Raw genomic sequence first — 12,767 nt, forward strand, 5'->3', positions numbered from 1 at the left:
TTGGAGCCGGGATCAGGGGTTCGCACATGGCCCTTGCTTTTTGCAGCTCCAGCTGGATGTATTCCTGGGGCCATACGAAGGGCTGCCCATCCGGGCACGTATGCTGGGCGAACAAGTCCTCACCCAGGTGCGGTACTTTAGGTGTTATGGGCGCCGTGGTGGTAGCGGCGCCCGGGTTAACCAGGCCTTGCGACCAGGCCTGGGGCACCTTGAAAGTAAAGGGCACCGTAAGAACGGCGGCGCCCTGTGTTACTTGGCCCTGCGACCAGACCGGGGGCTCCGCGTAGGTAGGGGGCGCTGTTGGTATTGCGGCGCCCGGGGGTACTAGGCCTTGCGACCAGGCCGGTGGTATTTCCTGTTTCGTCGCGCTCGAGGTCGAGGCGTGTGACGTCACAGGGGTCGCGGCTTCCGTTTGAGGCCTAGTCTGCGGCGGTGACGTTGCAGCGACGGGCACGGCAGGGGGTACTTCGGGCTCTGCGACGGGGAGCTGGGGCAGGCACGCGGTTTCCCGGCTCGGGGTAGTGACGTCCCCTTTACCTGCCTCCATTCGTTCGGCTCCCTTCTCGGCGCCGTCTCCGGCCTTCAGTCCTCCTGCGCCATCCTCAGAGGCGGTCTGTCTCCTCGTCTCGGGTGGCGTGCTCCGCTGACGAGTCTCGGTCTGCTGGGCCATCTCTCGGCTCCACTCCGCCAACGTCTCTCGTTGCACCCGGGCCATCCTCCGTGCGAGGCCCTCCAGCGCAGTCTGTGCACACTCCCGATCTCGGGGGAGCTGTGCCAAGACCTCCACTAAGCCTAGTGGGGTCGTTGCTTCTAGCAGGCTCCTGACCAACGGGTCGGTGCTGCTCTGCTCTCCTCCCGTTGTCTCCAGCAGGCCTTCTGGAGTGGCGACCGGCAACAGGCTCCTGACCACTGGGTCGGTGCTGCCTGGAGTGGCGGCCCGCATCAGACTCCTGACCACTGGGTCGGTGCTGCCTGGCTCTCCCTCCAGACGTCTTGTCTCCGGGTGCGCTCTCTCTAGACTGCCGCAGGCGACACCCATCTTTGTTCTCTTGTTCTCAGTCCTCCCACTTCGAGGGCGGTCCCGGGGCCACTTGGTGATTGTCAGCTCCAGGGGCAGTTCTTTCACGCTGACAGACACCTCTAGCATCACAGTCTCTGTTGGTGGGGGCGGTTTCCACTTTTGGCGCCATTTTCGGTCCTGGCTCACGATGGGAGGCGGCCTCTTGCCACCCTCTGGCACGCCCATAATGGCGTCCGCTCTTCCAAGGCGGGAAACCTTTGGAAATGGCGGGAATCGTCTCCCAGTGGCGGGAAACTCTGCAGATGGCGGGAAAAAGCTGTTAATGGCGGACAACCGGCGGGAATCGACCTGTGATGGAGTCCGATGGCGGGGACCCTCCGGAACCGGCAGGAGACTTCTTTTTGAGGTAAACTTGTTCTTTTCTTCAGGCACGCAGTACCCGGGTGTTGCGGGCACGTTATCCTGCCGACTACGCCAAAGTTGACGCGCCCCCTGGGCCATATTCTTTAGGGGAATACCCGGAGCCGGATCAGATGGGGGTTGTAGTCTCCGAGTGGCTGTGACCCGGTCCGTGCCCAGGGCGTCAAGCTCAGTGTGTGGCAGTCCTTACTGATGTTACTAAAGTTCTTTATGTCGACTACGCCACCTGTTGAATTGCGGTCACTTCGGCCTCCGCTGCAGCAGGGTCCGCTGAGGCTGATGGTGTTTGTGCAGCTTAGGTAGTATAACCCCCAACGGGAGGGGTATAGCCTCAGGGGGTCAGGTGCAGAGGATGGTGGTTGTGGAAGTGCAGGGAAGATGGTAATGAGAGTCAGAGTCGGGTTGTGCAGTTCAGGGTTCTTTACTTACTGCAGATGTTCCGGTCACTCCGGCCTTGAGTGACCACCCGAGCCGTGCTGCGTCCACCAGGTCCTGGACTCGGCCAACCCCCAAGTAGTTCTGGAGCGTGGTTCTGAGCTCCCGTTCTGTCCTGTCCTCGTCTCTGGCCTTCCCCACCAGGGATCCACCTATGTCTGGCTCCCTCGGGCCTCTTGTTGGCGAACCCTTGCCTCTGGGTTCCCTGACCCTATGCGTGGTCTGCCTTCCGGGTGGATATGGTGGGTGGCCGTGGCAGATGCTGCCCACGGCCTCCGGTCTCTGGCTGAGGTATGCTGTAGCCCCCACCAGTTTGGGATCCGGTACCCTGTTGCCAACTCTTCACCCTGTGATTGTATTTGGGCTCTCAGAGTTCCTTCTTTCTCCCCCTCTGGGTCTTTCTTTCTCCTCTCTCTCTCTGGCCTTGGGGCTGCTCTGCTCCTCTGCTTTCCTCCACTGCTCTGCAAAAGACTGATGTCTCACTGACTTCTCACAGACTGACCCTGATCTTAGATGGTGCCCACCTTATATACTCCCTCTATGTGTGAGCTCAGGTGACCAGCACCCAATGAGCTCCTATCTTTACCCAGGCTGCTCCCCCTATCTGCCCCTACACTACTGGGATGTACCACCCCCCTCCCACTCCAGCCAGGAACAGACTCTGTCGTACCTGCACATTTCTAAGTGGGAGTACCGTTGGTCTGTTCCTCGGAAATGGGATGTGTGTAGTGCATGCAGCTTTCTGAGCTCAGTTCCACACTCCATCCTTACCCGGGAGTGGAATACCACACCTCTGGCTTGAGGTGTAATACCCCTGTAGCAGCCGAATCCTCAGGGTGCTACACAACCCCTTCAACACTTCTTCAATGGACGAGTGGAAGCTGTAGCTATCTTTATCGTTGTCATTGGCAAAAGGGAGTGTATCCTTCCAGCTGCGTCAAGTTGGACTTAATTATAAAAGTTTTTGGCCACTTTTATTAACAAATAAGTTGTGGTGAGCAACTTGATTGCAGGTTTACAGCCACTATGGGAACCAATAAAAAAATTAAAGAAAAATATTTCAACAGAATATATATAAAATGTCAAATCACCATCATTTTTTCCACAATGTAAAAAAATAAATAAAAGGTTTATTTTCATCTACATAAATCAGTATTTCCCTTTTACAGTTTACTAAAAGTTTTAGCTGTTTTTTTTTTTTTGTTATAAGTGAAAAGTGTCGCCCCCGGGCCCGCATATGCCAGAACCATTGGGTACAGGTCGAGCTTTTCGCCCCCACGGCTAATTCTGGGGTACACGACACTCGGCGTGCTCCCATTGGGGTGCCCATTAGTTCTGGCATGTCCTGCACCGCGGGGCTGATGTGCTGCCTGCAGTGCAGTTCTGTGCGGTGCGCTCCGTTCCTGTTAGTTCTGACTGGCCCCGCTGCTTTGTTATGGCTCTGCTGTAGTAATAACAAGAAGCAAAACAACGCCTATGAGCGCCGCGGCTGCCTGTGTGCGGGCACCAACTCCTAGCGCGCCTGCGTCACCACCCGGACCCCGCCCACTCCGCCGAAACACGCCTACTGGATGAGGTCGCTATGGCACCACGCGCCTATTCCCCTCCTTCCCGCCCCTTTTTGACCGCACCCCGCGCCGTAGCTCCGCCCCCGGCGCCGCCCTCCGCTGTTCGTCTCTCAGTCTTTCTTTCTGTATTTTTTCCTCCTCAGCGCTCTCTACCCACAATCCCTCGCGAAAACCCTACAATGAAATTTAAGAAGTTTTTTAGGTTTCGGCGCCATTTTCGATTGGACTGAGGTAAGGAGGGATTTTTTTTTTCCCAGGGAATAACTCGCCGGAGCGGCTCGCGTCTTCTCGTGTAGTTTCCCTTCCTCGGCAGCCGCCTTCTACGCTCCGAAAAATCGGGAAAAAAATCAGGAAAAATTCCCGTGGTGTCCGGAGTGTAGTGGCGGCCTCCCCCGGCTCCGCCCGGCACTGAGCGGGGAGAGGGAGCGACCGTTACCCGGAGAGCAGCCCCGCCGGCCGCGCAGTGCGGGATACGGGCGTCACACCCGCTGACGGGCGGAGCGGTGTCGGGCGCGGCGCCCACTTTTACCTCACTTTACGGCACTTGTCATTTCTGCAGGGTTTTTTTTTCTATTATATGTTATTTTATTATTTATTTCTTTATTTCTATTTTTAACTTTTTGAAAAAAAAACATGTTTCTTTTTTTTTGTTTTGTTTTTTATTGAAAGTTTTTTTTTGTGATTTCCTGTTGTGTTTCGCCCCAGTGCGGAGATCTGCTCTGTCCTCCGGCTGTTGTTTTCTACAGAGGTTAAGAAGAGTCATCTGGTGGGGGCAAGAAGGGAGGAGGGGATCAATACATGATGGGGGGCGATCACTGGGAGGACTGGTCCTGTGGGGGCTGGGGTGGGGGGCTTTGTATTAGGGAAGCATTATAGGGGGCTTCTGCGCTCCCCCCCCTGCATGTGTAGGGTGGGGGTCTGGAGGGCGCTGCCTGCGATGGAGGGTCAGACAAAGGCTCCAGGACTCCTTCATTTCTGCCTCTGTCATATTATTACTGTGTGACAAACAAACTATGATATCTGATATCTCAGGGGTGACAGTGGGGCAGAGGATCTATATTATATCCTCATATTGCTAAATACCTGATTTAAGGACGGGTTTTGTTTGTTTTTTAAATCTTGGTTAGTGGACAAGTGACAATGTAACAAAGTGTTTCCTGATCTCTGTAAAATAAAGTCACAGCAAATGGCGCAATAAATTATTTATATGAAGTTTCACATTTTGAATTCTGTCTTTATGCAGTTATAGGTTTGTTTTTTTTTGTAGAGGGGTCAAAAAAAATAAGTACACATGGTGTGCATCTGACGACGTGTGTGTGTGGTTTGTATCTGAATGATCTATATGAAGTTTCACATTTTGAATTCTGGCTTCATGCCTTTTATTTATTTTTTTTTGTTGTAGAGGGGTCGAAAAATCATACACATACACATGGACATGGTGTGCATCTGATGACGTGTGTGTGTAAGGTTGTTATCCACTGCTGGCCACACTTCTTTATAAGTAGTGTACTTAACTGGATATTTGTATACATTGTTACTGATGTTTCTAAATGAGTATTTATATTGCATGGTAACTGTTTTTTTTTGTATTTTTATTTTTTTCAGGATCAGTAAAATATCTTTACACTGCAAAATTGCATTATTTAGTTATTTATTTTGCTTGCTGTGGATGACACCAGGGCCATGAAGTGGAAGAAAGCATATAATATCTAATCTATTAGAGTGTATAATGCTGACATTCACACCAAGCAAGGACAAAAAAAATTACATATACTGAATTTTTTTTCTTGCTTGGTGTGAATGACAGCATTATGCCATTTTATATATTTGTGCCTGTATATATTATATAAAATGTGTGTATAATATACGTATATACATACACAAATATACATATACACACAAATTTTGTGTGTGTATATATATATATATATATATATATATATACACACACACAAATATGTATGTATATACGCAAATATGTATGTGTGTGTATATAAATAATTTCACACTAAGCCTCCCTTTCTACCTCCCCAAGAAGAAAAAAACAAATTAAACGTGTGTGTGTGTGTGTGTATATATATATATATATATAATTTTTTCTTATTTTTTTTTTACTGGGTGTCAATGACAGTATTCGTCATTATTCTCATCTATCTGTAAATGTGTGTGTGTGTGTGTGTGTATATATGTATATATATATATATATATATATATATATATTTTTTTTTTTTTTTTTTCTTTTGCTCGGTGTGACTGACAGCATGTCTATCTGTAGATAAATCATTTTGTTTTGCTTTAGGCCAAGTGACTATGTTGCACCTGGCTGTATGTATTCAGGTTCTATGTAACCATTCTGCTAGACGTGTAATAAGCTGGTCACACTAGGGAGCAAACTACAAATGCAGGCCGCAGTTTTTGGGTCTATAATCCATAGGATACGGTTAGGACCTGCTGATTCTTTGTGCCCAGTGCAGGACAGGACTAGAAGGCAGGAGTCTCTACCGCAGCGTACACGATCCCTGTTTACTTTTAAAGTGAAGGGTCAGCCCAGACAAGTCTTACACCAGCGCGGATATTACAGCTTCTCTGCTGTGCACAGATGAAACCAATTAGTTCTGTTACCTTCGTCCTGCACTGTCCCTCAGCAAGACAAGAAAACACCTCCATTGCGTCTGAGGAATGACATGTCTTGCAATTACAAGCGGGACAGTCTCTAGCTATATTTTAACTCATTGTACAGTGCTTTATAATAGCGTATTAAAGTTTTTAAATTTACTTTTGTATTAAAGTATCATTTAGAGTTTTGCTTTTCTATGTAAAGTATTCCACAAACGATGAAGAAGAATAGGAGCTGAACTATCCATGCAAAAATGTAGGTAGCTCAAAAAGGTAAAAAGATGCAGACTACTCTCCAGTGAGATTAGTGTTTTGTGGGTAACATGGCGGTTCATCATTACTGTATAAAGACCAATATTCATTTAATGTAGGAAGGAGGCACACAAGGGCTGATATTAACCCATGGAGTGAACAGAAATAAAATATGACACAACGTCAGTATCACTTACTAGACATAGAAACAATTCTTGGCCTGTGACAATTGAGAATAAAGGGTTTTGTGGTTGGTGTTTGATGTAATAAAATATTTAATTACAAAATATGGAAAAAAAAATGTCCTTGATCGTCTAAATGTCTCTTTTTATATTATTGACTCAGTTGAAATTGTGAGAAGTAATTGTGTATGCTGAATATTGTTACAGCCTCAGACTAACCACACTTTACAAATATTGTTTCAGAGCTCGAAGTGGAGCTGATGTCAGTGTGACGTCCTGATTACAGTAAGTCTGTTCATTACTCCACACTGTTCTGTTTGAGATGCTGCGTAACTCTTACACAAACCCATCGCATGTAAATAACAGAGATACAAGCCTAACAAGTACATTGTCCCAAGATGTAATGGGACAGGAATTAGGTCGCCTAAGCTGAATTGTAAGTATTAAAAAATAATAATAAATCCTTTGCATATTGACTGGAGGCGATGAGCCATATTTGATAATTTTGCAAATATTGATCTATTTAGTAGGTGTAAGCACAAACGCACATAACTTAACCAGGTTCTATACTATTGATTTATTTTAATGGTTTAAAATGGAAAAAAAAATTGTGTGCGTCCTACTAATCCCTTGCCACTCCAACCCTAGCATTGTTCAAGTCCCCAGCCGGTCTCCTCGCTTCACGTTGAGGTGTTGACATGCATGTGACCACTGCAGCCAATCACTGGCTGCAGCAGTCACATGCCTGTACAGCCAGAACAGAGGATCACATAGATCTCTAATAAGGTTCGATGCTTGGTTCACATTGAGGGAAGGAGGCAGGAAATGCAGCTGCAGTGCAGATGGCTAAATCTGGCCAAGGGACTATATTAGAGATGAGAGATTGATTAATATAGGTGAAAAGTATAATTTTTTTTTTTATAGCAAACATGAGCTAAATTTTTTCAGACGGGAGTATTCACATTTTTTTTTGCTGGCATTACACAGTGTGGTTAAAAAATGCAGTTTTCTGTTGATGCTGTGCTTTTTGTAACCTCGCCGTCATAGGTTTGATGCTAATTTACATCATACATTTTTCCCATTGACTCCAATGAGTGGGAAAAAATACTGCATTGAAAACTGAATTTAAAAATATTTCCACTTAGAAAATGCTTGTATAAAAAAATCTTCTGCTGTTTCTCTGTTATTCCTCTTGGAAGTGCATAAATAAATTGACAACTGGGTGTCATTATTACCCTTGCCAATAAGGTGTGTACATGCACAGTCTGAGACCGATCAGCACTGACAGTGATTGCACAGTGTTAGGCCGGGGTCACGCAACTGTATTATCTCTCATCCGAGAAAATCGGTCCGACTATGCTAATCACATGAGTTTGATCAGTAGTGTGATCCGATTTTCTCGGATGAGGAGTAAATGGGGAAAAAAATGTCTCCATCTTCTCCATTCTGTCAGTCCAATGTCATCCGAGTGCGTTCCAATTTTTTTCCACGGACTCATTGATTTGCATGGCTGAGGGCAATCCAAATATTGGATGCAAATTGGGCATGCTGCGATTTTGGATCCAAATCAGACATGTGCACGGCCCCATAGAATAAGGCTGTGTGCCCAATATGTGTTTTTTAAGTGTTTTCGCGGCGGCAATTCCGCTGCAGAAACGCTTAAACGCTTGGTAGAAGGTCTGCCATGTTCCCCAATGATGATCCGCATGTGCTGTGCACATGCTGCAGAAATTTCCGCTGCGGATTATCATTGCGGAAAAATCCGCAGCACTACCAATTATTTTGCGGAAGTGCTGCGTTTTAGCCGCCATTGACTTGCATTGAATCGCTTAATATCCGCATGACTACATGTGCACATGCGGATATTAAGCGATTCAATGTGCGGATGGTACCTGGGTCTGGAGAAGAGGAGACTCTCATCCAGACCCAGGTACCATGGTACCTGTAAAAAAAGAATTAAAATAAAAAATATACATTATAGTTATCTTCTGATGGCCCCCGGTCTCCATAGCGATGCATCCTGGCTTCCCGGCAGCTCGCGATGGTCTAAAAGGACCTGCCATGACGTAATTTAGTCATGTGACGGGTCACGCGACCACTGACGTCGGTGGTCGCGTGACCCGTCACATGACTAAATGACACAACCGCGAGACACCGGGAAGACCGGACGCATCAGATAAGGAGACTGGGGTCCATCAAAAGGTGAGTATAATGTTTTTTTTTTTTGTTTTGTTTTTTTTTACCATTTTTATTCTTTTTTTTAACTAACTTGGTCACACTATATAAAATCCATGCCGGTTGCATGGATTTATATAGTGTGACCAAGTTGTCAAGCACTTTCCAAATAATGCTAAAATCTCTTGGAAAGCGCTTGACAACCCGCATGCGAAATCGCATGTGCAAAACGCTTCAATTACGCTTGTCCCAGGCAGGAAAAACGCATGTACAATCCGCATGTACAATCCGCATGCGTTTTTTCTGCCAGGGACATGCAGAAATGCTCAGGAAAAATCCGGAGCATTTCTGCATCGTGCGCACATAGCCAAACATTGGTCCGAGTGCAATCCGATGTTTTCTCAGATCGCACTTGGACCGAAAATACGGTCATCTGCACGAGCCCTTACAGTGTAGAGACATCCTACTGAGAAGTGCCTGTTGTCAATGGATGTATAATTTTCCTGGAGAAATGACAGAGGAGCTACACAATGTAGAGTTCTAAGGAAAGATACTCAGAAATATTTACTTTAGGATAGCTGACAGGTTCCTATTAGGGATATTCTCATCTCCCCTTTAGTTTTTGTACAAAGTCATGATTATTACAAATAAAACCTATTCCATTCCTGTAAAAGTTGTTCTTCGTTTATTCTTTTACACCCTTCTGTATACTCCTAGTTTACGCTCTTCTCCACGGCTGTGCCTTTCCTCTATGGAAGAGGCGTTGTGATGCACATCCCTGCCCGGCTTATGTGCGCACTCCTGGTGCTGCTGGGTAATAGTATTACTTACAAACACCTATCACACAGCAAATATGACCCATTAGTTTTATGGAGGATTGGAGAGGTGGCCTGGCCAGGAGCTACTTCACAAGCTCTGTATATGTGACCTCCCTAAAACACTGCCAAAGTCTGCCGAAACAAGACAGCAGCATATGCACGAACAGCCACAACTGCAGTACTGCAGAGATAGCCGTAACCAAGGTGGGGGACTGTAAATAGATAAAGAAAGGGACCTGACAGTTATAACTCCAGAATAAGTCATAATAGAGAAATTATGGTATTTGCAAATCAACTTCATGTTGTATCAGTGACAGATTTAATGTTCATCTTTGAGGTGAGAAGATCCCTTTAATAATGGAAGCACTTAATTATGATCTACCATTTAATTCAACTCCATGCGACATCCATATGCCTAAACTGTACAAACCCCTTTGGAGCTGGGAACTGTTCAGCCCTTTACAGCATTTTCCCACCAATTTCTAATGTATACTCACTAAACCTAATGGCATCAACTCTGCTGCCACTTCTTCCATTTCTAAGATCGATACCTTGTTCCTTCTATGCCCAAAATTGTCTCTGCAGGGCATGGGGAGCCCTCTGTTAGGTCTGAATCAAGGCTCCTCTGTGTTTCTATTTGGGATGGACCAGCACCAATGACGATGGGTATCGATTTGCAGGATCTGCTCCAGCAACCATGTCTGTAATCTGTGGAAATCGGATGGCCTGCGAACCACCTTTTACGTGGCAGCATCATCTTAAGCCAACCTGGCACAATGTTATCGTTGCAATGTGACGCATATGTGCCATCACACCAGGCCAGCTAGTAAAAAGGAGAGTAGCGGGTGCTGGCAGGTAGGAGGCGGTTCACTGGGCTCCAGGGGAAGGGGCCACAAGAAACAAACTTGGCTGCTTGACTGGGTCATGCTAATAGATTCACACAATCCCTAATAATGGAGCCTTGTGCGCCTAGGGGCAGGAAAGCAGGGCTGTGGAGTCGGTAAGCCAAACTTCCGACTCCTCAATTTCCATGACACCGACTCCCTCATACATGGCTCATGTTTACGTGATAAATTTACTGTAGCACAGATTCATCTCAGCTAAAAGTCTAGACCCTTAGATCAGGAATAGGACAGACATTTATAGGACATTTTATAACTTTTCCAAATTATTATGAAAAAATATTCCCCACAAACTGCATTGAACTACTGTAACCCAATTTATTATATATTTTCGGAGTCGGTCCATTTTATACCGATTCCGACTCCACCAAAATGGGCTCCGACTCCACAGCCCTGCAGTAAAGGCACGGTTTAGAAAAAGCACAGCGCTCCACATACCTCTACAGTAGTCATTTTGGTCATGAAGAGAACAGAACATCAATCTCAGATTAAAAAAAATATACTTAAAAAATTTGTCTGGGGACTGTGTTTCGCATGACTAGTCCAAGACTGGTCGCTCGCTCCCCTATGCTGACAGGTCTCTCTATGTGTATAAGGAGAGACCTGTCAGTCTAGGGGAGTGGGGCAGAGAGAAGCTGCTGGGGACCTGCCTCAGTCTAGTCATCCCTTCCGCATAGTCTTCAATTTTTAAAGTATGTTTTCCCTGAAACGCTGCTAGGTTTCATAATGAAACATACAAGGCTATATTAACACAGCCAGTTTCTCATTTATGTTGCTTGTAGTGCAGGCTGCATAAATCTGTCAAGTTCCCCTTTAAGGGTGTATTCACAAATTCACTCTTTGCAACAACAAAAAAGTGCTCTTTTTTTCAACTGCAGCCCTGACTTCCTCTTCATGTTCAGTTCGTATGAAGGTGGAGACAGTGATGCCAGTGTTGATTGGGTGCCGGGCATCACATGTCATTCCACCGCATCACAGCCCCGGGACCGTGAGTGCCAACAGCGCTGGAACGGAGCAGGCACGGGAGGTGAGTATAGGTTTTTTAAGTTATCAGGGCTAAACATTTAGTTTAATAAAAAAGTCCATATCTCTAGAACTGTGTAGCGGAGAAAAAAATAGAATATTCAGGGAAATGGTGGTAATAAAATATGAGCAAAAACTGGTAGTTTACATGTTTCAGTGGAATAGAGGGATCAGAAATCTGACTTCTGCTATCTTGGAATTAAAGGGAACCTGTCACCAGAAATAACGCTATTAACCTGCAAATATGGCGCTAATCTGCAGGTTAATAGTGTTAATATGCTGCCCGGCGCCTGCTCGTAGCCGAATGCAGCGGGGAGAAAATTTTCTTTATTCTCCCTGCCAGCATTCGGTTTCAGTCATGAAGGCGTGGGGGCAGTGCTGGTTCAGTCATCGCTCTGAGAATAGAGAGCAGCGGCTGTAATCGCTCCCTCTGCATTTGGGTTAGCTGTCAGTCAGGGCCAGAGGCGCAGTTACAGCCGCCGCTCTGTGTTCGCGGTGACTGAACTGGTGCCGTCCCCATGACTGAAACCGAATGCTGGCGGGGAGAATAAAGTTCATTTTCTCCCCGCTGCATTTGGCTACATGCAGGCGCCGGGCAGCGTAACGCTGTTAACCTGCAGATTAACTGCATAGCTGCAGGTTAATGGTGTTAAATCTGGTGACAGGTTCCATTTAATGTTAAAGTACGGCACATAATGCTTGTATTGTAATAATGAAGCCTCTCTTTATTTTTATAGACCATTTACTCTTTTTGTGCTAACACATGTTAAAGATTGTTTTTAATGCTCTGTTTGCAGTCGATAGGTGTTTCATGCTCCTTTAGTAGTTCTTTGTTCTCTTATAGCTTTGATCTGGTTAATTTACGGAGTTTTACAGGTTTTTTTTTCTTTTTATTTTTCCCAAAATAAAACAAGGAATTTGTGAAGAATAAAAAAAAAGTTTATAATGTGATTAATGGGCAATGTCAGTGTTGTCTTATGGGTTAAAAAAAAACTGAGCAAGTATCGAAGAGGCTGTTTCAGACCATTGTACGGATAGTTTTATTGAAATCTGTGAATATTTATTTGGCGCAGCAGAAATTGGCATTGTGATCACAAATAGCCATATGTACTTTTTGCTTCTCAACTCAGTGATGAGATCAGTTGTTGCTCTATGTGGAGAAAACATGGGAATGATCACTGTCCTGGGTGACCAAATACAAAGGATTACAACCAGGGAAATCAAGTGTCTAATCGGAACAAATCAAGATTTACACGTCACTCGAAGCAAAGATCACCGAGCTACAACTTGCCTACTTTCGACACATCATACAAAGAGATCAATCACTGGAGAAGGACATCATGGTCGGAAGAATA

The 12,767-nt window shown here is 45.8% G+C and overlaps 1 long non-coding RNA gene across 1 annotated transcript in view; it reads left to right on the forward strand.

Annotated features, from left to right (window-relative positions):
- The first annotated feature begins 3,575 nt into the window (after positions 1-3,575).
- The window catches only part of LOC141153220 (uncharacterized), an 11,012-nt gene continuing 1,820 nt past the window's right edge, over positions 3,576-12,767 (forward strand). Inside the window, exons 1-3 of the long non-coding RNA XR_012247268.1 lie at positions 3,576-3,675; positions 6,738-6,779; positions 12,543-12,767. The exon at positions 12,543-12,767 is cut by the window's right edge and continues 1,820 nt beyond it. This is a non-coding gene — a long non-coding RNA (uncharacterized lncRNA). The remainder of the gene's footprint in view (positions 3,676-6,737; positions 6,780-12,542) is intronic.

The sequence above is a fragment of the Phyllobates terribilis genome, unplaced genomic scaffold (genome assembly GCF_046119375.1).
Source record: "Phyllobates terribilis strain yellow unplaced genomic scaffold, ASM4611937v1 Scaffold_7__3_contigs__length_470593459, whole genome shotgun sequence".
Lineage (NCBI taxonomy): Eukaryota > Metazoa > Chordata > Amphibia > Anura > Dendrobatidae > Phyllobates > Phyllobates terribilis.